At 48.4% G+C, this 24,305-nt stretch overlaps 1 protein-coding gene across 1 annotated transcript in view; it reads left to right on the top strand.

The window, feature by feature from the left end:
• Nucleotides 1–24,305, top strand: part of CDKAL1 (CDK5 regulatory subunit associated protein 1 like 1) — a 3,349,023-nt gene that overhangs the window by 3,128,687 nt on the left and 196,031 nt on the right. The window lies entirely within an intron of this gene.

Raw genomic sequence — 24,305 nt, 5'->3', positions numbered from 1 at the left:
ACAGTTCAAGGGTGTTTATTGAACATTAACAAGGGAGTGATAAATGCCTATCTAAGCCTAAATCTACCGATTGGAGTAAGCAACGACCATCAAAAAATAATAATGAAGTCCTAGTGGAGTCTCATCAAAATAAAAGGGCCTATACTAAAAAAACCTATTGCCAATCCTTACCACTAAATATAAATAGTGTGGGGGTAGTGTTCATGAAAAAGAAAGAAGTATTCACAAAATGATATGTCAGGATGTTCAGGCCGTTGGCCTGCCTTCCCCACATTTTCAGCACAGGAGAAGGCGTCTCACTCGAGCAAAGCACACTCTAGGGCTTCTTCAGCACGAGGAAGCAGTTTCCCATCACCAGCATCAAGCCCTTCTGCGCACAAGTCTCTTGATTCAGAGGGCCTGATGTACAAAAACACAAAGCTCCTATCCTCTTATAAGTATTCAATTCGGGCGATTCACCCTGGATTCCCCTCAGCTGGGATCGGATCCCTTTTTATATCATGGTTGTTACTGTGGACCCCCCTCTGCAGGGCTCAGATGCTCCTTTTTACAATGTTCGGAGAATATTCGTTCTCGGGTGGCTCACGGTTCACCCCGGATACCCCTCAGCCGAGCTCAGATCCTTCCTCTTATACAATTAGTCTTCCTCAGCCGGGCTCAGAGCAATTTCTATTTGCATTATAGTATCAAAGACTTTCAAATTTGCACAGGGTTTAGCTTGGCCCTTTGCAGGACCACTTCGATCTCAACATTCCCTTCTCACAGTTGCCAACCAGTTGGATACCTAATAGAAACTTTCGAATAAGCACTCACATGGCGCCGGACCACTCTTTCTACGGTATCTTTCTTGGCCTCCAAAGTTCAGTCACTCCTCTGGTTTTCAATTATATTTGCGTCGCTCGTCACATACGTTTCACGCACTGTTCTCTTTAGATTTCTTCATGCATTGTTACCGCTTGCAACCTTGGTTCTAACACAGGCTGGTCTGGTATCAGTCTCTCCGACTCACCGGCTGTGCTGTCTTTACTGGCACTGCTTTGTTCTAGGAGCCAAGGACACTACCACAGCGGCAAACTCTCCTCCCCCCCTTGGTTATCGACGCAGGAGACCCCCGGGTACCTCCGACACATAATGCAGGTTTGTTCAGCTTGAGCCTCTGGTTTTAGGTTTCTTATTTTCCAAGGTTCACAAAAGTAACGGTCTGAAAAGGTCAAGGGCACTTCCCTCCTTGCACCCCTCTTTGGTCTCGCCGTCTTTCTCCTTGTATTAAACTGCCATCTTGGAACTGCTGCTTCCTCGTGATCTTTGCCTTGCTGAGAGTGTGCTTTCATGCTCCACCTTTTATCCCTTTGGGGAAGTGTGATGGAAGTCAGGTGTGTGTAATGATCAGTAATTGCCTGACCTTGCCTGACCATTGTATTGGGACATGTCAGGTATACGGCTCTGGTGTTAGTCCATTTTCGCTCACAGTGAACTGTCCATGAGAAAGTGTTTGTGTCAGGAAAGGGCTTGTGGAGGTGGGGGGGTTGTAAAGTTCCTAGGTGCCCTACCTGGTAGGATGGGGAAAAGGTGTTATAGGGAAGGGTATACTGCATCTCACCATCTGGCGTCCCACTCCCCGAAGACTCCTCATCCAGGTGGTCCTCCTGCACTGGTCCACACCCAGGAACTGGATCCAAAAGCAATGGCCGTGTCCTGGCCACCTGGATGACAGATCCCCGGGGACTAGCGGGTGAGATACCTTCAGGTTTCTCACAAAGCCTAAGGTCGGGCCAAGCGAAGTGATTAAATCAGCTAGGGCTCAGGACCATTACCAGCACCAGCCGCCATTATTGCTATTAACACCATGGGGCCTTTGGCTGGGATGCTAGATAGATTGTTGCCTTTTTTTTCTTTTCTTAGGGGAAAGCGCAGATTTCCAATTAAAAAGACACTATAAACAAAAATTATATGTTGCCCCTTTACTATTTCCTTGACTTATAGGCGAGAACAAGGCAGTGATGGCCCAGCTCATGCTGGAGCGAAAAAGGTAAATGCGGGAGAGTGGCACTCTGGTTTGGGAACGGAGCGTGGAGAAGTGGACTGTGACACTGACTGAAAACAACATTGGGGACCTGGAGCATAGCCAGTAGGCCAGGCGAGAATGCTGGCAGATTGCACCTGTATTTGTGGCCCGATTGGCCAGCGCTTCTCCCCTTGTTGCTAATAATACAAACCTGCATGTAATCTCAGATCAGCTCAAGATTTGCAGGGCCACAACGGCAAGGTTAAGTAGATGTTTATTTAAGGCTCTGCACTCTAGAGCCATGGGAAACCATATGCTTACACAAAAACTTACACATTTTGATTTTCTTTTCTCTGCTGACCCTAAGCTAGTTACTGCTCTAGAGAATAGCCCTTATGCCAAGGATTGGAGGACGTTACATTCACGGTGTAGGTTTTCTGTCACACCTCACTCGCAGAGTAAGGAGAGTATTTAAGTGATCCAATGACCCCTTTTTGTTTTTGGAGAATTATGTCACTGCTAAGATTATAGCAACAGCCAATGCCAAATGTTAGAAAAAAGGTGTTACTCATGAACTTGCTGTGGTTATGAGTGGAATGATTCCAGTTCTTCCACTTCAAAAGCATTTGGAATCATTTGGTCATGGCATTAAGACAGTTTTAAAAACAATATTGTTTTTCTAATAATTTAGTCAAGTGCTGACCCCTGTTTTATACCGTGGTAAATATGACACTTGCCAGGCGCGTGCGTGGACTCTGTCTCCTTCTCCCTCCCTCCCCCCTTTACTCCCTCTTCCACTCTCCCCCTCTCCTTCCTCTCTCTCCTCCCTCCACCCTCTCCCTCTCGCTGTCTCTCTACCTCTCCCTTTCTTCTTCTCTCCCCCCTCTCCCTCCCTCCCCTCCTCTCTTCCCCTTTCCCTCTCCTCTCCCCTCCCTCTCACTCGTTTCCATCTCCCCTCTTTCTCCCTCCCTCCTTTTCCGCCTCCCTCCTTCTCGCCTTCTTTCTCTCTCACTCCCTCTCGTTTTCTCTCGTTTCAATGAGCAGCTGTTGGAAAAGCTGATGAAGTGTGAAATGAAACCGCGTATCACATTTCTAAGCACCATTTGGTGTCCTTTTTCCAGTGCAAATGTGGACTGGGGCTAAGAAAATATGTAGTTTAACATATGGAAGAAAGGCAACAGACCGTTCAGTAGAATGTAATTTCAAAAATGTTTCTGCAAGATTTGATTTTGTCTTAGTTATTGTTGGTTCTCTTGCAGTAAATTGTAAACGTGCTTTGATAATAGGAACCCGATAACGTTACATGTTATGGTCTTTGCTGTCGGCATATGTTCTGGTGGTTTCGTGGCCCCTGTCGTAGGATGGGTTCCGAAAACCGAGTAGCTGGAGTGAGCGGCCGAGCCTCCCAGTGCGCAGCAGTAACCTTTCCTGCGTGAACAACATGAAACTCGTTTGAGGGTTCATGTGACTGGAGAACAAGCGCTTTGCTGTGTCTGGAAGCTGGGCAATGGTGTGTGCGTCCCATGTATTGTAATTGGAAGTTTATATAGCCCAGTCTTGGCCTCAAGGTGCAGCCGAGCGATTTAGGAAGGTCAAGGTTTACACGCCGACAGGTCGAGGTTACACACAAAAAGCAAGTATGTGTTTCCCAGCTCAAGGGTTTCGGTACTCCTGGAGCAGTAGCATACTTTGTTTAAGTGTGGGGGGGGGGGGCAGGGGTCGGGGGGCATTATAAAATGCTAGCAGGTTAATGGGTTTTTTGTTGTTGCAAATAGCTTTTCTTTTCAGCACAACAGCATTGTTTGTTGCTGCTGTTAAATCTTTTTTAAATACCTATCCGAAATGATATTAAAATGCTGCATAGCTGCTTATGACATGCCAAAATAATCATTGGCAAAGAGAGAAGCTTTGGCAGTTGTAAATCCTAAAGCATTGTGTATGATGTATACCTGTACATAAGGCTTCAAGTCTTTTGCTGGCAGCAGAGGCCTTGCTAGGGCGGGGCTGAGGGGGCTAGAGAAGCTCAGGGGCTACAACCAAAAGGCTATAGCTAGCCCCGAGTCCAGCCAGTCCCAACATTAGCTTAGCCCAGATCTTTTCCAGACCTAGCAACTCCCCTGGCTGGCAGAAAGGTTATTCCTTACATAACGTAAATACGTTTTAGCCATTGATTGCCCCACCCTCTGGAGTGGGGCACAAACTGCCCAGGAAAAAAAAAGGTTACCCCTCATGTTGCTGAGCCTTGCATAGGGACCAGAAGATGTAATTGTCCCCCAACCAAAATAGGATGTTTTTATGTCAAAAAGGCAAACGACCCCCCCCCCCCCCCGCCCCCCCATATGAGATATATGTACATGTGTCCCACGGGTAAATATCTGTTCTGTAGAGTTTCTTACTTGAAACCTAGAAAGGTTAAGTAGTTGCTACTACTTAACCATTCTAGGTGTTCCTTTGCTAATGGATGGCACTTGTCCTGTTTTGAAACAATTTTGAAGTACTTCTTCAATAAAGATGCACTTTTTTGCACAGTTTGCGCTTTGATATGTGCCCAGGTACTTTTCTGCTACCATACCTGCTGCCAGGATACTTGCATACAGCAGGTTCATGGACACGTGTTTGTTGGTTTTTCTGTGACTGTGTACCTTCACTGTGCCTGGAGGAACCCGCTACGTTTAACAGCAGGGCGCTCCCTTGAAGCTGTTTTGTGTTCGGAATATATATATATATATATATATATTCGATGAAAACACTTCATTATAAAGGGACATTATGGTTAAGTTGCACTAATAAAAACCTATGAAATTCAATGAGAAAACGTAGTTGAGGGGACGTTATGGTTACAGGTAAAACCGAAAAACCTCAGAATTTCGCCAGTTATGGTAAGCTAAGCAACCATAACTCAAGCCACCACTATGCACTGCATTTATTATGTTGGTAACAAGATGTCAGGGGTGATGGTGTAATGTTAAACATGTAATAACTAGCTAGCAATTCAAGACTTACTACACACTTGTGCTAGTACAAACAATACATATGAAGACCCACAATGCATATAAATCAGAGGCACATACAGGGAATCTAAAGTACAGAAGAAAGAACCAGCATCAGCAGAAAATGTTAATAGCATTTAAGTTTATCTTCCTGTATACAAATGAATTGTGTGTTTGAGGCCTGCTATTGCCCCATGCATGTGTACCATGAGCTGAGACCAAACCCTAAGGAAAGTACTTTAAGAATATACAACAAGGTTAACATTTTGATATACAACACCTTTTGAATTTTAATATTCTGATTGTCAGTGAATAAAACCACCTGGCATAGATTTTTCAGTGAACCAAAATAAGTGAGCCAGGTATTTGATGTCATCAATGACATTTGGGATGTCATCTTTGATGTCCTGGGTGTTCGTCTTAGCAGTGCACAGTGGTGGTGCAAATTATGGTTGCTTAGTTTACCATAACTGGCAAATTTCAGAGGTTTTTCGTTTTACCATAACGTCCCTGTAACAACGTCCCGCTGTAGGAAGGAAAATCCTTTTCCAAGACAGCCAAGATGGAAAGAGAAGGCTGGGCTGCGTACACAACCCCTCTTCCCTTGCCATGGCAGCCTGCAAAACCCTATGAACATATTACCACAAGCACTTTTTTTCCCTATCATACCTTCGAATAACTTTACCACATAGCCGGTCCCAGGTAGACATACTCCAGCTTATTGCGATTTTGCGATCCCGCAAAATGCCGCGAAAACGGCCGTTTTGCGCAAAATGCCGCAAAAATGGCCGTTTTGTGCAAAAACAGCATCTTTTAAAATTTTTTTTTTTTTTTTAAGTAATCTGCAAAAATTACTGTTTTGAAAAAAAGAATCCTCAGGGTGCCAGGTGCTCAACTTTTTTTTTTTGTTTTTATTTACACAAGAAATGAAATCACTTGCGCCCCAAAAATTGCAGCCCAATCCACAAGGGACACATGAATGGGCACATTTTATATGCGCGCCCATTCAGATGGCCTTTTTCACCTCCTTGATCAAATAAAGTGGCGTTTCTGTCAATTTAAAAGCACATCCCTCATTTCCAAGCAAGATGCACTTTTAAATGTGCAGAAATTGTAGGCAACCCTACGCGCACGGGATGTGGGGCTGCCACTGCATGACAGGGTCTTTCCTGACCCTGTCATGCATTTCTTTTAAGGTATGAACCGCTGCTGAGTCGCTTGCATTTCTGTTCCTCAAACAGGATAAAAATGCATTTTTTGGGTCACATTTTACCGCGGCAGGCACCTAGAGTGCCTGTCCCTGTGAAAGGCGCTGGGAGCTTGCAGAACACCGTCGGGAGAGCGATTCTATTCAAAGTACTCCCCATTTTGATGACAAAAATCTATCGAATGTTACAATTTGACCAATTACGTGCAGTACTATTCGATCGATTTTTATAAATACTGAACATGTGTTGCGGGGGTGTCACCCGCTCCCCTTGTTTAGTATTTTTGGTCTAGGGTGGTTGCAGAAGTGTTTTCCCCTTTTTCCTCAAAATTGGAGGCGGGGACAGAAAAAAAAGGAAAATAACGAAAAAAGGACCCTGCAGAGTCGGATCCGACCCGCGTTAGAGGGACGGATCCGACCCGCGTTAGAGGGACGGATCTGGCACCGCAGGGTTGCAGGGGAAGCTGCAGCGACCAAGCGGTTAAGTAGGGGAGGGGGTCGGGTGGTGGTGAAAGGTACATTTTGGGTTGTTTGGCTGAAGTGCAAATCAATTTGCAGCAAAATTGACTACGGTCAATTCCGCCGCAAATAATTACACTTCGGTCAAACAACCCAGAACCCCATTCAAGGCAGCTGCCAGCGCACAATTTGCGCTACAGCTCAAGCCTGTGGAAATGCGCCGGTCACCTTTGAGAATAAGGTGACCTGCTCATTTCCAAAAATGGGTTGTCTAAAAATAGCATATCCTCCGTTCTTTTTTTAAATGCCCCCTCATTTGAGGAACTGGGACAAAATCTACATTTAAAAAAAAATAATAAAAATGGTTACACTATGAGAGAGAGGGAGAGTGATGGGTGAGATGTGAAGTGATGGGCAAGAAAGCAGAGGAAGAGCAGTGGGTCAGAGGAGGAAGTGCTGCACAAGAGAGCAGAGGAAGCAGTGATGCGGTGGGCCAGAAATCTGAGAGCGAGCAGAGGTACAGAAAGTAGAGGAAGCGGTTGGCCAGAAAGAGGCAGTGAGCTGCAGATTGGGAAAAAGGATGAGGGAAGAATGTGATAGAATGGGAGAAAAGATGCAAGATGCAGAAGCAGCACAAAATAATGAAGGACTGTATATTGAGGGAGGAATTGTAGAGTGTAAGGTGTGAGTTGGGAGTATGATTTGGAGTGTGGCAGGGGCTAAGCAGTGCAGATTGTGACTTGACAGTGTGACATAGCACGTGAGTATTTGTATGACAGAGTGAGAGGTTAAGGAATGTAAGTTATGATGGAGAGTTGGTGAGATGTTTGTGGGTGTTTGGGGGATTGGAGAACATAGAAGGGGAATATTTTCAGCATTACAATTGATAATGATCAATTTAGTTAATACTATTAAATAGGCATGAACATTAAACCAGAAATGTAGCCAAATCAAACACTGTTCTGCCAAGCCAGAGACATCTGGGACTCTTCCTATTAAATTAATACAAAAGACACATAATAATGATACCCTGGCTCTCTTCTAGCCTTGCACTCTACCTATTTCCTGCAATGTGGCAATCTTACACCCTCCAGTTAATACAAAATGTCCCGCAAAAATGCTGCAATAAATAAAGGTTTGTGCCGCAAAATTTGCCATTTCATGCCGCAAAATTTGCCATTTCATGCCGCAAAATCCTGGAAGGTCTGCCTTATGCCATGACCCAGACAATCTGGCTACTGCCCACGGCCACAGGCTATACCTCAGTCACCAAAGGTACATAACTATTTTTTGTACCTACATTATGACACTTGTCAAAAAATAAAACACGGGCACATTTGCAAAACCATGCTTTAATGTCCACGCCAATGCTCCTCACGAGTTTGCTCGAAATCCGCCCGTGTTTTATTTTTTTAGTGTCAAAATGTATGTACATACAATAGTCATATAACTTAGCCCCCACTTGACAAAATCCATTCAGTCTTTACACAAACATTGAAGATTGAGGCTATAATCTTTCTCAAAACCTTTGTCCACATTCGTCAAATAGCAACAAAGTTATAAGGCATCTAAAAATGTTGAGACCCCCCCTCTAATTTTGTCCATCTTGAGAAAATCCCACCAAACCTTAGAAAACCATTTATATCTAGATCCAAAATCGTTTTACCAAATGTTGTGCAGATTCGTCAAATGACACCACATTTATATGCCTTTACAATATTTTGGGACCCCCCTCTAATTTTGTCCCCTCTTGACAGAATCGCATAAAACATTGCAAAACCATCCAGGATTAGTTCTAGAATAAAATAGCAAAATTACATGCAGTTTCATTGAGTGGTGCAAAAGTTATAAGCCATCCAAAAACTGCTTTTCCCCAACCCTGTAATGCAGAAATAGGTTCAACTGTCCTATGACATCTGAAGTGTCCGCGAACACCACAGGACTGCCCAAGGACATCTGGAGTGTTTGCGTGTTCGAGTGTTCGCGGACTGTCAGGGAGGGGGACATGTTTTTTGGCTTCTTATGGCCATATGCCATCCCATCCTCCCCACATCCCCAGAGATTGTTTGTTGAGTTTGACAAATGCAATGTTGCACCGTGCTGTCCGCGGACCCCAAAAAAAGTCAGTGAATCCAAGATGGCAAGCATTTCAGGAAAACCGACATATTTCACGTTTTTATCACCACCCAATCAGAGGTCGTTTTCTGATGTCCACAGACCAGGCAAAAAGTCAGCAAATTTTTCTGGCCAATCAGAGGCCAGTCGGCGGACCAAACAGGGAAGTTATTCTGCGGAGCGGACATAGATATCACTAATTCTTTTGCCTTACATTTTGGTTGTTCTAAAAAAAACTACAGGACAGATTTATACCAAATTAACAAAAACACACTTTCGGGACCAAGCCGCCGCTCCTGCCGCAAATTTGGTGAAAATCCATCCAGCAGTTTGGGCTGTAGGCGTGACAGAAATGTTTTCCCATTATGTCTATGGGGAAAAAAGACATGTTGGGACCCCCCATATAATTTTGCCCCCCCTTGACCAAACATCACCAAACTTTGCAAAAATATTCGGAGTGGGCCATATACTTATTTTGCAAAGTTTGGTGAGGATTCGTCCAGGGGAAGCAAAGTTATAAGCCACCCAAAAAGTGCTCTTCCTATGGGTTTAGCAAGTTAACCATAACTACATGGCGCTACCGCAGGCCATCTAATATATATATCACTAACAAAAACATTGTTAAAGGGACGTTATGGTTAAGTTGCACTAGCAGAAACCTATGAAATTCAATGGAAAAATGCTGTTACAGGGACGTTATGGTTAAAGGTAAAACTGAAAAATCCCCGAAATTCACGAGTTATGGTAAGCTAAGCAACCATAACTCACGCCACCAGTGTTCACTGCAAGGACTAACACCCATGACATCAAAGATGCCATCACAAATCTCATTGATGACATCACTGGTGACATCACATGTGTGGCTTCCTCTTTTTTGTTCACCGACATAAGTAGGCCAGGTGCTTTTCTTCACTACCAGTCAGGAAGTAACAAATCAAAAAGTTCTAACTTTGTGTACGGCACCCTTCTCATATGTTCTTGCACTACTTTCTTCAGGGTTCACTCACATCATATGATACGCATACATATAGGGGAAGCAGAAAGCACAGCAATAATTTCTGTGCATGAAGGTAATCAGTTATGTTATGAACACTTTCTGATAATACTGCTCTTTGTTTCCCTGTATATGCTCACATTTGCATGCATTGTGGTGTCTTTGATTTCTGTGCAGTAGTGCAAATATGTAGTTATTAAGGCAATGCTACATACCTCTTACAAGTTTCACAGTACCCAAAACTCTAAATCAAAAGCATTCATGATATCACTATGTAACATGGGAAGATTTTCAAGATTACACTTCTATGGGGCATGGTGCAGACAATGGCTACGTGTCAACATGAGTTGGTTCATGTACTGCAAGGAAGTCTGTAATACAATGGTGTGAATAGCAATGCATTTCTGAATGAACTACTTATCTCATGATAGTTCTTCAACTATCTATGAAAGTTTTCTACCACCATTACAATAACAATCCCTTGTGGAGGCTCACCATGAAAACTAAATGCACATGTGATTTCATCACGATGTCATCAATGAGATTTGTGATGGCATCTTTGATGTCATGGGTGTTAGTCCTTGCAGTGCACACTGGTGGCACGAGTTATGGTTGCTTAGCTTACCATAACTGGCGAATTTTGGGGATTTTTCAGTTTTACCTGTAACCATAACGTCCCTGTAACAATGTTTTTGTTAGTAAATTTCATAGGTTTTTAGTAGGGCACTGTTTACAGAACTTTGCTTTAGCATAGTGTTTTCTGTAAAGAAGATAGCTGTTTGATACTGCAACGGAACCATAATGTCCCGTTAACAACGGTTTTTTACCGATTCCTTGACTGCCCTCATGACAAACGTGTGGGAAGGCCAAATTGTGTGGTGTATGTATCCATTTGTGCTACCCCTTCCTTTTCCGACTAGTGTTGGTGTATCTTAGCAATTACAGATGTGCATGGTAAATGTTGGTGAGTGTTTCAGTAGTTTCTCTTTTTGTATTAACATTCCATGTTGAATGTGTGCCGCACAGTACTGGTCGAGATGACTACAGATGAGCAATATGGATGTTTCCTAGGGGGACTGCACCTGGTGGGGGTATGTGCAAGCGCACTGCAAGTATCCGTAGGACTCCATTAGTGTTGCATCTTCTAATGCACTTTTAAGTAGTTGTGGAAGCGCACGTGTATCCGTTCCACACCTATACCCATGCATAGATCATCCACTGTGTGCTGGTAACACCGCCCCTGTCGCCAGCCCTAGAGATTCATACAGTAGGCTACCGCATTTTAAGTACCTTTGCCAACTACATGGGTGACTCTGCAAACCTACCAATGCGTGGCTAAAGCACGCCTCACTGTATGACGCCCACTGGTAAACAAGAAACAGCAACCTGCAGTGTAACGTGGGTGTGGTAAATGTTGCATTAATTTGATTGATGTGATGCTTACCTTTCCATGACCCATGAAACGGACACATTGTATCTGCACTGAGCAGTGTGACGGAGAGTGTCAAGAGGTCACCTGCGGGTCGTACAGTTGAAGAAAACATGTAACTGCAGATGAGACAGTTTGTAATCAGTCTGCAAAATGGCAAAGTTGGTGCAGCGTGCTCACGCACATACAAGTGCATGTAAAGGCAAGTAAGCAAACAGTGCAATATGCAGAGCGCAAACAATGTTAGTGGTGCTTAGAAATGTACTGTACCTGCATGGGTCACACAGAATAACTACCTTCCTCCTCCACGTAATGAAGCTGTGTTTCACGTTGTTGTAAACATTCTTGTATTCCAGAATGTATGCATCTCTGTGAATGCTACCTCTAAGAGTAAAGGCGTAGCATGAAGTGTTTGTACTGCATGTGACGACAACTAAAATGAAAGCACAAGGAATCAGTGGCCAGTGTACCACCCTTCCAACAATAACAAAGGATAAATACATGTACAGCATTTGCCACATCTGCTGCGGGCAACAAAAGGGTCACTCCTGTAGGGCAGCGGAGCTCTAAAGCATCCTTGCAGACCATGTAGCGCGCTACAGACCCTTACCCGGCAAAGGGCATTGTGTTGTGCATGTACTGTCTGCAACGCGCTACTCTACAGAGGGAAAGTACTTGGAAGTGCGTGGAAAGGGTCCTTCCAGGAGCATGACAATGACTGGCGCCTATGTAGGTGAGGGCCACACAATAATTACATCCTTGGGCACGTGCCCTATGGTTTCCATGGAGGTCCTGCCCCTTCTGCAACAGGCCTTTCCTGCTGTTCCTTCTGTGGGGTGTGTCAGAAGACCATAAGAAATGGAAATGAACTGGGAAAGGAAAAAAGGGAAAAATCACATTTTGGAGAAGAAAAATGGAATTGCCAATGAATGGACGCAGGTCGAGAAGCGTGGAACAGTGCAAAACACTGTAGTGCAATCGGTTGGAAAAGGGGTCACTGTAGAAAGAGGTTTCTTTAGGTGTTGGAGAGTGTTTTGAACACTGTCAGCTTGCAACACTTACTACATAAATGTTTCACTACTTTCAAGAAGGGCACAAAGGCAATTTGGATTGGGTGTACAGAAATCGGGATGGCATGCATAGTAAGATGAACGTTACAGCTGGGGAAAAGTGTTCGTGCTGTGAAATGTCATAATCCCATGTGTGAAGTACACCATTTTCACATGTCGTACAAGGTCTCAAATGCACTTCTTCGCAATGTACCACACTTTCTCCATTTGTAAACCAAATAGAAAATGACGCAGCCACATCGATGTCTGCATAATACTATAGAAAGTTATGCAAGAGATCGGAAAAAAACGCATTACCTGGGCAAGTGCCTCTTTTATCGCAAAGGGCACTGAAACTCGTATAACATGCTGTGCAATTTTCTCTCCACAATCAACAACAATAAGATCAGCATGATTGCGTGTCACCAAAGTGTCACACAGACAAACTAAAATCAGTCACTTCATTGTAGGTACTCCATAGCACTACACATCCACATGATAGGTTCCAAAATGAGCAGCCACTGCACAGTGTTTTCCATTCACTGTCAGTTACTGTATTTCGAAGTCCCCTAAAACCTGCACGCTGTGCCTCGTCAAACACACAGCCATGACTGCACCCTCTGCATGTCTGTCGACAAATACACTGTGTACCACACTCTGTGCATACACACCACACCCGGAAAACTTATTGACCAATCCTGTAGGCTCAACAAGCCCATTTCTATGGGCGTCAGCTGCAAAAGGGGTTATTTTACAGGTGCCACCCTGCAATTATCGCAATATTTGCTGACTTTTCATGCTGAGCCGGAGTGGGGGAATAACTTTCAACCACGATGGGGGATTTCATTAGGTGTGGCGGCTCTTAAAAGAGCCTTTTGTTTTTTTAATTTTTTTTAGAAAGGTGCTTCCATACAAACAACTTTTTTTTTATTGTGGTTTTTATAAGTAAGTTTGTGTTTTCAAGGTCAGCTCACATTTTTACAATAGGGTCTTCACTGCAGCCTGTAGATTTTGAAAGAAAATGTCATTGCCACTGGTTGACAAAGACATGCCATTTCCTTTGAAAAGGTGTATATAGCGAGAACAAATGTTGTCATTCTCACAGGAGAACATCCCAGCAGCACTCAAAAAATCACACATGCTTCTGTTGATGAGACCCTTTCTGACCTCTAGCTGGCGACAGGAATCATTGGAATAGTTCCACTCTATTCTCAGGGGTATACATGAGAAAAGCACCTTGGCAGTGGGAAAAATGTACTGCACTGCTTTCATCATCTTCAGTTGATGGTGCACACGGGAACAAGGCATGGAACCCAAAAGGAAGGCTTTAAAGTGCACAACCACAACATGTACAGGTCCAGAAGTGGCCATGCGTTGACATTCTACAAGCACTCAGCCGAAACAGCACACTTCTACATTGCGCTACAAAGCCTCCACTCCCTCCAAACCGAAATTGCCAAAAAAGCCTTCTTGGATGGCATACACGGCCAGATCTTCCACAAAGGCATCACCCACGAGGAAAACTGTGAATCCTGCCATGTTTGCCAGCCGCACTACACAAAGTAATGGAACAAATCATTGCCGTCCTTTCCTGTGACATACACCCTGAGCAACTGATTGGTCAAAGGCCATAGTCTCATTTCCATTGGCCAACATGGTGAGAAGCGCAGAATGTGGATGATGGGACTATCGCTACAGTCCCATTTCCATAGGCCAGCATGGTGAGAAGTGCCGAATGTGGCACGTGCCGGTCCCCAAGTACGTTGAATTCCGGGCTCCGAGTGAAGCAGGAGTCTCTCTTCATATTGCCGCACACCCTAAGCATCTGGACAATCCCCACAGTTGCATTTCCGTGGCCGCCAACCACAAAATCCCCAGATGTGGCTTTCGTAGTTAGTCCGAGTGTGGGGGAATAACTTGCAACCAGGATAGGGGAAGTTCCTGGTAAGGGGCGGCTCTGAAAAGAGCCATTTATTTTTTTTATTTTTTTAGATGCTTCACAGAAACACCTTTTTTTTGGTTTTTATCAGCTTTTGTCTGTTCTTGAGGCTCACATCAGTACAGTAAACTCTTCACCGCATCCTGTAAACGGGCAAACAAAACTGCATTGCCAATGGGTGAAAACAAAATGCCATTTTCTTGGAAAAACTCAGTATTTCCACAACTAATGAGGTCATTGTTGCAGAAGAACATTCCACGAGCGGACAAAAAGTGTACATGCTTCTGTTGATGAGACACCTTCCTGCGTCTGCCTCGGAACAACATCCATGAGCAGTTGCCCATACTCTTTCTGGTATTATGGATGTGAAAAGCACCTTGGCGGTGGGAAAAAGTGTCCTCATGACATCCAGCAATCTCCTGAGTCTACGGAACAAATCTAAGCAAGCCAGGTAGCCCATATGCATTCTGCTGTAGTGGATGACGATAACATCTACTGCTGCAAAAGTCGTGAGGTCTTTGCAAAGTGCATGCATATCAGCAAAATCGCACTCGTACACAGCGTTCCACAATGCGTCCACTTCTTCCAAACCAAAATTGCTTTCAGTGTCTTTGCAGGGCATACTGTGCAGATCTATGACAAAGGGATCACCTACAGTCAACTTAATGTGTTTCGCCATGTCAGCCACCCTCATTATGCAGAGTATAATGTAAAACTGCTTCGCCTACCCTTCCTGTTAACCACACCCACACTACCTGATTGGCTAATACCCACACAGCGATGCCAATTGGTCAAGGTGGTTTAAAGGGCAGATTTTGACATGTGTGCCTCCCAAAGTAACGCGAGGGCCGCACCCCTGTAAAACTGGAGCAGTCTTTCTTCCCTTTGCACTATCTTCTCAGCAGATCTACCTCATTGGGTTATGTGTAAATAGGCACACATGCATCCACCAATCGCATCGAAGCCGAAATCATCCAACACTGTCACTCCTGTCCAACACTTGGAATGTACCGATACGCATTTACAGTACAAATGTTATGGCATTCCAAAGCATGTACACTGTTAAGTTCAATGAAAGTTTACACAATTTCTCCATCCACATAGCTACCCAGATTGTGGCACGTGTAATCCTGAAAGTACCACGTAATCCACTACCTTTGCGTGATAGTGAGATGCGGGGTTGGCGGGGTAAACATTATCAACCCGGGTAGGGGATTCGGTCTTCCATCGTAGATGTATAAAGTTTTTTTTATTGACGTGCGTGCAAGCAACTTTGTTTGAATTTTCTCTTTATATGCGTTTCTGTTTGCCTCTCCTCACATTTTTACCACATTCTGGTCAATGCTTCTTGCACAGTGTAAAAGAAAACGTCATTGCCAATAGTGCACAAATAAATGCCATTTCCACGAAACCACTGCATATTTTGCGACCTCATGATCTCATAGTGGGTAGAGAAGTCTGCATACATTCACGCATAATGCTGTTTATTGCACACCTTCTGACCTCTGGCTGGGGACAAATTACACAGTCGTGGACCCATACTCTTCTTGGAGTTATGCATGAGAAAACAACTTTGGCAGTAGGAAAAATATGCATCACTGCGGTCAGCAACCTCTTCAGGTGACAGATTAATCGTCCACACGACATGTAACCCAAATGTAGACTTCCATAGTGCACCATGATAAAGTCAACATTTGTGATAGACGCAACATATCTGCAAAGGCGAACCATCCCGCCAAAACTGCAGTCACCCTGACAGGCCCAGAATGCGTCCACTCCTTCCAACCCGAAATAACCAGCAACACCTCTTTGCACGCAACAACTGTGCAGATGGCGCACAAAGGTATCACGGACGATGAGCACTGTGGGTCCCTTCATCTCGACCACCCTTACGACTCAGTATTGGGATGAAATAGTACTGCCCCTTCCTGTGAACCGCACCCCAAACTCCTAATTGCCTATTTCCCACAATTCCATTTCCGTTTCCACCCTGCTCATAATGGCAGGATGTGGCCTGTGTGCTTTCATATCTACAGTGACGGCCACGGCCCAGTAAAGCACACACAATACTTCTTCCCTTTCTACTGTCATTTTTGCAGCACTCCCCGATTGGGTGCTGTCAAATTTTCAAACACGCATGCAGCAATCAAATACAAAACCTCTGCATTGCACACTATCATTTCTGTACACCACTCCATATTTACCGTTAAACACTCTCAGTACATATTCCTTTTGATTGCAAAGCCTCTAAACCAGAAACCTCTGCTAAGGAATGCACGATTGCAGCATCCACAAAGATCCTAAGACACACCCAGCACACCCTTGGCCATGCACACAACAGTGCAGCCCTTTCCACACCCACCACAACACTATACATCCAAGCAAGCAACCATGTGGGCATCTAACATTATGCACAAACGTAACATACGTAGCGGCACTTCTACCCAACTCCCCCACACCATAAAACACCCATTCACGAACATGTGTCACACTTAACAGAATCCACAAACATACCACAGCCTGCGCCACCCCTATGCACTGCCATTCACAAAGTATTGTGTCACTGGCAACCTATGCACTACAGCTTCACAACATTGGGCCTACTTCAATAAATCTGCATACAGCAGAGTAACGAACCACATATAAGCTGCACTTCAACCATACCCTCTTCCAAACTCACATTACGTATATACACTGCGCCATGTGGCCACACTACACAACTTCTCACTGCACCATCTCCTGCCGCACACCAAATACTGTAGCTTGTTGCAACTATCACCACAACCATGGAGCTCACAATGCACGCTTTGCAACTCACTTGTGGTGCTGTAGCACGTCGACAATGTGCTCCACACCCATTCTCCAAAGATCACCACCCTGTGCCTGATGCACTGTCAAACCTGCATTGCTCCAGTGGGTGTGCTCCTTGCACACATTCCCCACACCGTAATGCAACCATGCATGCCAGCATTTCACCAACTACCACTATGCACATATGCACCACTGGCACCAGCACTCCTAACCAGCCTCCACACTGCAATGGACATGCACAGCGTTGCATGCAACTGTTAACTTAATGTATAAACATTACACTGTCTCCGGCACCCCTACGCCCTTTCATTCACATAATATTGTCTAACCCACTTCCACTCAGAAAGTATTGTCACTGCCAACTTAACCACAACATTTTTACAACATTGCCCATACTGCAAGCACTGTGCACACAGCACACTATCCAAGCACATATAAGCTGCCCTTCAACCATGCCGTCTACCATACTGACAGTGTGCAAACACTGCACCCAGTGCCCACAATGCGTGACTTTTCACTGCAGCATCTCCAACCACAGCGCACCGCCAGGAGATATGCAGCAACAAATTGCAACAGTTACCATAATGTACAAACAAAACACACTCTCCTGCACCCCTGTGTACTTTTAATCACATACTCTGGGCGTACCCACTTCATTCACAAAGTATTGTGCCACTGCCAACCTACCCACATTCTGTTTGCAACACTGGCCTATGATGGCTTAAATGTGCTCCACAACCATTACTTATATGTCACCACCCTCTAACTGATGCACAGTCAAAAATGCATTACAGCCGTGGGTCTCCTCAAGGCCTGGACTCTTGAGTGCATGGCCTATGGCCTACGATCATGCACCCAATAGTCTAGGCCTTGAACACACCCACAGCAACGTAATGTCACCAACTACGACAATCCACATACACACCACTGCCACCAGCACTCCTACCCACCCTGTGCACCGACATGGAGCTATGCAGCAACAAATTGCAACAGTTAACATAATGCCCATGTGGGCATCTAACATTATGCTCAAACGTAACATACGTAGATAACGGCACTTCACCCCAACTCCCCCACACCATAAAACACCCATTCACGAAAACAGGTTGCTATTAGCAGAAGCCACAAACATACCACAGCCTCCACCACCCCTACCCACAGACATTCACAAGGTATTGTGTCACTAACCACAACATCTTCACAACATTGGGCCTACTTCAACAAATCTGCACACAGCATAGGCCTTTAACACACCCACAGCAATGTAATGCCACCATTTATGTCACTGTCGGGGGGAAATTCTCCCGGGGTCTGCTGGGCCTACCGCGGACCCCCGGGCAGGGAGGCCCCAACTCCTCCCGCGTATCCCAAAAATGAGTATGAGGCACACGCAAGAAGCAAGGTGGTTCTGCTGTTTCTCCAGCATGGGGTCTGGCATGGATTCACATGCTCATGAATATTCCCCGTCGTCAGGCTGGGAATCCTCGGTAAAGAAAAAACCAGTATCAGTTTCGTTTCTGATCTGTCTTTCGTAGTAATAACCAATCACTGGTCTCTGCGTCATACTGACCACAGCCAATGACTGCCCTCTACCTAAGCACCTCCTCCGGCAGCCATCTTCAGATTTTTACCGCACGCTCATGTGTTGGGATCCTCGTGCTATTGCTCTCGAGCGTTAGTGCTATTTTTCGCGCTTTTTCACAAAAAACTTAGATTCTTTCAGTCAAAAGAGCCTCAAGCTCCACCGATCCTACATCCGATCTGCGGGGACCCGTGTCGGATTCATCTGTGCCCCTCAAGGGTGAAGATTTCATCGAGCTACACTTCGGAGGACTCCAGAAGCTTCTCAGGCCCGATCTCGGAGATGGCCCAGGAGAAGGGAAGCTCGACGCCCGGAAAGCTGTTCAGGGTCTGCCCTGGATGCCAGCTGCAGAACGTCTTCAAGGAGGACGAACACTCTTTCTGCCTTTACTGCCTTCATGAGGACAAGACGCACGTGGAGAAGGACTGTGCGTTTTGCGGCAACATGTCGGAACGGACCATGAAGGACCGCCATCAACGTCTCGCCAACTGGCTGGAGGGTAAGAGCCCGTCTGGCGAGAAGAAGAAGAAATCCGAGCGGTCTTCTAAGACCTTTGAGGGCGCCCCGGCGACGGGGGCCCAACATAAGGCCAAGCACCGCGAGTCCGCTGGCACCGGGAGCGCCGAACGGTCGGGCGCACCCTCCCCGGCACCATCAACCACGAGCCAACGCTCTGGGTCGGGTAAGAGGAAGGCCGAGCACCCGGCGAAGCTCCTGGAGAGGCCCCGGTCGAGCTCTAAGGCAGAGGAGGAGCGTGGCAGTGCCCCCTCTCTCAAGGATAAGGCGGTGAGCGCACCTAAGGTGGTGAAGGCCTTGATCCATCCGACCAAGCCCTCTATCGAAACGGTCGCGGCGGCCCTGGCTCAGCCTGTGGTGGCTGCACCAGTGGTGGCGACCTCAGGGCCCAGAATCTCCCTGCCTCCTCGGAGGGAGTCTTCCTTTGTGCCCATCGATAGGACCCCCGTGAAACCCTCCGTGGGGAAGAAGGGGGGGCAGGGCGTCGTCGTAGATTCGGCCTCAACCTCAGAAGAGGAACTGATCGAGGTCTTAAGCCACGGCCTAGGCGTGGAAGAAGGCCAGCCCGTCGGAATGGACCCCGACGCAGGTGACGACGACGACATCGTCGAGGATACCGACGGGGCCCCTGCTCGCCCCTCGGATTCCCCTCTGCCAGCGCCGCAAGACAACTCGGCGGCCATTTTGTTGGCTATACAGTCCTTATGCTCCGAGATAAGGACGAGGCTACCGTTACCGACGGAGGAACCTCTCCCGTCGGGGGATCCAGAACCGGGACCTTCTGGTGTTCCCCCTACCAAGAAAAGAAGGATCCATCCACCACCTCCTTTTCAACCGTCGCGCCCCGTCCAGCCCTCCTCCCCGTCCACCCGAGGGGATGATACGGGGACTGACACGGCAGCGACGGGTACGGACGACGAGGCATACGACGAGGATTTTCCGTCGTCGCCTCCCACCAGGGCTTCTCCGCCCGACGAGATTGGATCGTTCCACTCAATGATCGCCAGGGCATCCGAGCTTTTCCAACTCTGCCCTGAGGAGAAGAAAAAGGAAGGCTTCCTTTACCAGCGGCGCGAGGCCAAGAGGAAGACGGTCCTCGCAGTGCCTCTGTTGGACGACATTTGGGATGAGGGCCTTTCCCTCCTCAAGAACCCTTCCACGACGCCAGCGAGAAGAGACCGGTACGAGAAAAAGTACCGGGTCCCGGACACGGCCCCCCTATGCCTCCGGGCGCAGCCTACCCCGTACTCCGTCGTCTCCGCGGCAGCCAGGAAGAAAGCGGGGGGGGGTGCGGCCTCCACGTCGACTTCCCCGCCGGACGGCGAGGGAAAGAAATTGGATGCTATGGGACGTAGAGTCATCTCGTCGGCAGCGACGACGATTAAAGCGGCCAACGCCTTGGCTATCGTGGCCCGCTACGACAGGGAGCTCTGGTACAAGATAGCTCCCCTGCTGGATTTTCTGCCGGACGACAAGAGGGCGGAGGCCCTTGAGATCCTGCAGGAAGGTGAGGTGGCTTCGGACCACGCCATCACCGTGGCGACGGACATCGCCGACACTGGGTTCCGCCAGCTGGGCAACGGCGTTTGCCTTCGACGTCGTGGATGGCTCAAAGCTACGGACTTTCGGCAGGACGTCCAGACAAGAGTCCTGGACATGCCCTTCGACGGGAACAACCTGTTTGGGAAGACAGTGGACGATTCCCTTCAGGCCATCAAGGCGGATACTGAGACGGCCCGGGCCCTTGGAGTACTGCAGCAACGACGGACGCCCTTTCGGAGCGGCGGAGGCAAGGGCGCCTCCAAAGGTTCCGGCGGCGGTTTCGCTTCCTACCGTCAAGCGGCCCGCTCGTCATCGCAAGAGGCCTACAGAGGACGAGGCAAGTCTAGCGGACCCCGCCGTCGTCGCCAAGGAGGTCAAGGCGGCAAGGCCGCGTCCAAGCAGGATTGAACCGGCCGTGGGGTCGGGCCCCCACCGAAGCACCCCGGTGGGAGGCCGGCTGGCGGGCTTCGTCAGCGTGTGGGAGTCCATCTCCACCGACCGTTGGGTGCTGGACGCCCTGGCCCGGGGCCACGCGCTCGAATTTCAAAAAAAGGTGCCCGCGCGTCCCCCCCGTGGCCAGGAAAGAACTTCACGTCCCTCAACTTCTCCTGGAGGTAAAGGCGATGCTCAGAAAGGGCGCCATCGAACTCGTCCCAAAGAGGCTTCGGGGCTCCGGAGTCTACTCGCGATACTTCCTCGTGAAGAAGAAGACGGGAGGATGGCGCCCCATCCTGGACCTGCGACGTCTGAACAAGTTCATCAAGGCGCAGAAGTTCCGGATGGTCACCCTCCAGCACGTCCTGGGTCAGCTGGAGGAAGGAGACTTCCTATCGTCGTTGGATTTGGAGGATGCCTACTTCCACATTCCCATCCTAAAGGGGCACCGAAAATTCCTCAGATTCGTGGTCCAAGGGCGTCATTACCAGTTCAAAGCCCTTCCCTTCGGACTACGGTCGGCACCCAGGGTTTTCACCAAGTGCCTCGCACCGGTGGCGGCGCAGCTGCGCCGCGAGGGGATTCACGTCTACCCCTACCTGGACGACTGGCTCATCCTCACCAAGACGAGGGAGCTCGCCGTGGTCCACACGGCAAGGACCGTCCAACTCCTCACGGACCTGGGATTCTCCGTGAACTACGCCAAATCCCACCTGGTGCCTGCGCAAGTCGCACTGTTTCTGGGAGCGAGGCTCGACACAGTGTCCCTTCTGGCCTCCCCGTCGGAGGAGAGGACCAGGACCATCTTGGGCAAGGTGCAACGGATGTTGGTGGCCGACGCGGCCAAAGTGAGGTCCATCAAGTCCCTCCTCGGGATGATGTCTTCCTGCATCTACCTCATTCCCATGTGCAGGCTCCGGATGCGCCCGTTGCAAGAATTCCTGGATGCGCGCTGGATCCAGACGACGGGCAGCTTCGAGGAAAGGATCAAGCTCGACGAGAGTTTCCGACGAGCGATACGGTGGTGGGGCACCCGCGCGCATCTGACGGCGGGCATGGACTTCCAGACCCCAGCCCACCAGGTGACTGTGACCACGGATGCCTCCCTAGAAGGGTGGGGAGCGCACACCGAAAATCTGCACGCAAGGGGACTCTGGCTCCCGACGGAGAAGTCCCTGCATATCAACGTCCTGGAGCTCCGTGCAGTGTTTTGGGCCCTCAGGTCCTTCCTTCCGTCCCTCAAGGGCAAGGTGGTGAGGATCTTCACCGACAACACCACCACCATGTTTTACATCAGGAAACAGGGCGGAACCAGGTCCCCAGCGCTGTCCAAGGAGGCGCAGGACCTGTGGCATTGGGCCGTCGCCCAAGGGATTCTTCTGGTGCCGTTTCATCTGGCAGGGATAAAAAACACCATCGCCGACTCACTCAGCAGGGAGCTGCGCTCGTGCCACGAGTGGGAACTACGGCAGGATCTGGTGGATCGCCTCTTCCGACGGTGGGGCACACCCCAGATCGACCTGTTCGCGACGGCGACGAACACCAAGTGCCGGAGGTTCGCCAGCAGGTTTCCCCAGACGAGGAGCATGGGCGATGCTTTCTCGTTCCCCTGGGAGGGCCTGTTCCTCTACGCGTTCCCTCCCTTGCCTCTGCTAATCCGGCTCGTCAACCAGCTCAAGAGGTCACGGTGCAGGATGATCCTTGTCGCACCTGCGTGGCCGAGGCAGATATGGTTCCCGGACCTTCTGGACTTGTCAGCGTCCCCGCCAATCAAGCTGCCGGCGGACGCGGATCTACTCTCCAGGGAAGGAGGCGCCATCCTCCACCACGACCCGAAGTCGCTGAACTTGCAGGCCTGGCTCCTGCAGCGCTAGAGTTTGGAGGATACGACATACCGGCCGATTGCAGAGAGGTTCTTGCAAAGGCCAGGGCGTCCTCGACTCTTAAATGCTACGGACACAAATGGAAGAGGTTCTCTGTCTGGTGCCACGCACAGAAGATTAACCCTCTACGGATTACGGCTCCCCAAGTACTGCCGTACCTGCTGACGCTGGCCAAAGCTGGTCTGGCACACGCGTCCATCAAGATTCATCTTGCTGCGATCTCCCGATACACCAGAACCACGGGCCGGACGTCCTTGTGGTCTCATCGTCTGGTGAAAGAGTTCATGAAGGGACTGTTCAGATCGTTCCCGCCGGTGAAGGCTCCGGCCCCGGCGTGGGAGCTCAACGTGGTGCTGACCAAGCTCATGGGACCTCCGTTCGAGCCTCTGCACTCGGCCCCGTTGAAGTTTCTATCATGGAAAACAGCTTTTCTCGTGGCCATCACCTCCGCACGACGAGTGGGAGAGATCCAGGCCCTTTCCTGCAAGGCCCCGTACTTGACTTTCCACGACACGAGGGTAGTGCTCAGGACGCACCCCTCCTTCATGCCCAAGGTACCGTCGGACTTCCATCTCAACGAACCCTTGGTGTTACCTGTGTTCTTCCCGTCGCCTTTGTCGCCGGCTGAGAGGACTTTGCACTCGCTGGATGTAGCTAGAGCGCTGAAGTTCTACGTGGACCGCACGAAAGGTTTTCGGAAGACGTCACAACTCTTTGTGAACTTTGGACCTGTCAATCAGGGGAAGGCTCTCTCGAAGGCTTCCATCTCCAGATGGCTCTCCGGCTGTATCATGTACTGTCACCGGTTGGCAAACCGACCGCTGCCTGGCCGTCCGAGAGCCCATTCCACCAGAGCGATCGCAGCTACCACGGCGTTCCTATCTGGTGTGCCCCTGCTGGACATATGCAGGGCTGCTACGTGGAGGTCGACGCACACCTTCACGAAATTCTACTGCGTCGACCGGGATTCCAGGGAGGAGTCCAGGGTCGGCCAAGCAGTGCTGCGCAACCTGTTCGCCTGAGGTGAGCCTGGTGAGGAGGTAAGATGCTTAATGTTGAGTTAATGTGATGCTTAATGTTGAGCCTTTGCCACCTCTCGTGGTTGTGCATGTGTGTACTGCTATGTATTCTTTATTCATGAGCATGTGAATCCATGCCAGACCCCATGCTGGAGAAGGAACAAGTTACTTACCTGTAACTGTTGTTCTCCAGCATGGGTCTGGCATGGATTCACATGCGAACCCTCCCGCCTACCCCTCTGCGGCTCTTCACTTGGTCATACTGCCACTTCACGTGCTTCCAAATCTGAAGATGGCTGCCGGAGGAGGTGCTTAGGTAGAGGGCAGTCA

This window comes from Ambystoma mexicanum, chromosome 5p, assembly GCF_040938575.1.
Source record: "Ambystoma mexicanum isolate Mex_15411 chromosome 5p, UKY_AmexF1_1, whole genome shotgun sequence".
Lineage (NCBI taxonomy): Eukaryota > Metazoa > Chordata > Amphibia > Caudata > Ambystomatidae > Ambystoma > Ambystoma mexicanum.
The sequence above is the reverse complement of the archived record's forward strand: the minus strand, read 5'-3'. Positions and strand labels throughout refer to the sequence as shown.